We start from the raw sequence: 2,500 nt of genomic DNA, 5'->3' as shown, positions 1-2,500 counted from the left end.
ACGGGCTTGCTTTTCCATGTTTTTCGCATCGAGCTTCGGTTCGTTTCGAATAATTTTGTCCATGTTTTTCGTTTGCTACGAGAGGTTCGGTTCGTTTTCAGTTATCCCTGTGTTCATGGTTTTCGTGAGCTTCGATAGGTTTGGTCCGTGTTTTTGAGTACTCTTGTCCATGATTTTCGTGTGCTTCTAGAGGTTTGGTCCGATTTTCAGTACTCTTGTCCATGCTTTCACATGCTCTGATAGGTAGGTTCGTTCTCAGTTATCCCTGTGTTCATGGTTTTCGTGAGCTTCGATAGGTTTGGTCCGTGTTTTTGAGTACTCTTGTCCATGATTTTCGTGTGCTTCTAGAGGTTTGGTCCGATTTTCAGTACTCTTGTCCATGCTTTCACATGCTCTGATAGGTAGGTTCGTTCTCAGTTATCCCTGTGTTCATGGTTTTCGTGTGCTTCGATTCGTTCACTCTATTACTCTTGTCTTTGGTTTTCGTTTGCTTCGATTCGTTCACTCCATTACTCTTGTCTGTGGTTTTTCGTTTGCTTCGATTCGTTCAGTCCATTACTCTTGTATGTGATTTTCGTTTGCTTCGATTCGTTCAGTCCATTACTCTTGTGTGTGGTTTTCGTTTGCTTCGATTCGTTCAGTCCATTACTCTTGTGTGTGGTTTTCGTTTGCTTCGAGTCGTTCAGTCCATTACCCTTGTCTATGATTTTCGTTTGCTTCGAGTCGTTCAGTCCAATACTTACCCTTGTCTATGATTTTCGCTCTAAGCCCAGTCGCCCTGCGCTCTGGAAATCACATTCCAACTCTATCACCGATAGCGCTCACACCTTGGAAACCACATTTCACCCAGGGGACCTTAGGGTGGATTTTGAGCCTTTCGGGATTGCGAAACCATCATTTAACACTCTAAACTTAATTTCCGCAATCCCAGACGCACTTTCCATATGGTCTCCAAAAATGCGTGTGAGCTGACCTGGTCCCTTATAATAGGCAATGAACACGATTTTGGCAAAATATTTTTTTCAAAATTTTTTGACTCACCGGGTAAAATCGAATTTACTTGGGAAAAATGTTCTAGCAGGGGCCCTCCCATACAAATTTTTTTCTTCTCAAAAATGATTTTCGTTTCACTTTTCATACTCAGGGGAGTCTAAAATTGATGTTTTGAGTCACCATGAAAAAAAAATTTTTTTTGACCCGAGCTTGTGTCGCGACCCAAAAATCGACTCACTTGGGAAAAATGTTCTAGCAGGGGCCCTCCCATACAAAAATTTTTTCTTCTCAAAAATGATTTTCGTTTCACTTTTCATACTCAGGGGAGTCTAAAATTGATGTTTTGAGTCACCGTGAAAAAAAAATTTTTTTGACCCGAGCTTGTGTCGGCGACCCAAAATCGACGCACTTGGGAAAAATGTTCTAGCAGGGGCCCTCCCATACAAAAATTTTTTCTTCTCAAAAATGATTTTCGTTTCACTTTTCATACTCAGGGGAGTCTAAAATTGATGTTTTGAGTCACCGAGAAAAAAAAATTTTTTTGACCCGAGCTTGTGTCGGCGACCCAAAAATCGACGCACTTGGGAAATATGTTCTAGCAGGGGCCCTCCCATACAAAAATTTTTTCTTCTCAAAAATGATTTTCGTTTCACTTTTCATACTCAGGGGAGTCTAAAATTGATGTTTTGAGTCACCGTGAAAAAAAAATTTTTTTGACCCGAGCTTGTGTCGGCGACCCAAAATCGACGCACTTGGGAAAAATGTTCTAGCAGGGGCCCTCCCATACAAAATTTTTTTCTTCTCAAAAATGATTTTCGTTTCACTTTTCATACTCAGGGGAGTCTAAAATTGATGTTTTGAGTCACCGTGAAAAAAAAATTTTTTTGACCCGAGCTTGTGTCGGCGACCCAAAATCGACGCACTTGGGAAAAATGTTCTAGCAGGGGCCCTCCCATACAAAAATTTTTTCTTCTCAAAAATGATTTTCGTTTCACTTTTCATACTCAGGGGAGTCTAAAATTGATGTTTTGAGTCACCGTGAAAAAAAAATTTTTTTGACCCGAGCTTGTGTCGGCGACCCAAAATCGACGCACTTGGGAAAAATGTTCTAGCAGGGGCCCTCCCATACAAAAATTTTTTCTTCTCAAAAATGATTTTCGTTTCACTTTTCATACTCAGGGGAGTCTAAAATTGATGTTTTGAGTCACCGTGAAAAAAAAATTTTTTTGACCCGAGCTTGTGTCGGCGACCCAAAATCGACGCACTTGGGAAAAATGTTCTAGCAGGGGCCCTCCCATACAAAAATTTTTTCTTCTCAAAAATGATTTTCGTTTCACTTTTCATACTCAGGGGAGTCTAAAATTGATGTTTTGAGTCACCATGAAAAAAAAATTTTTTTTGACCCGAGCTTGTGTCGCGACCCAAAAATCGACTCACTTGGGAAAAATGTTCTAGCAGGGGCCCTCCCATACAAAAATTTTTTCTTCTCAAAAATGATTTTCGTTTC

This window comes from Anopheles moucheti, assembly GCF_943734755.1.
Source record: "Anopheles moucheti chromosome X unlocalized genomic scaffold, idAnoMoucSN_F20_07 X_unloc_37, whole genome shotgun sequence".
NCBI lineage: Eukaryota > Metazoa > Arthropoda > Insecta > Diptera > Culicidae > Anopheles > Anopheles moucheti.
The sequence above is the reverse complement of the archived record's forward strand: the minus strand, read 5'-3'. Positions refer to the sequence as shown.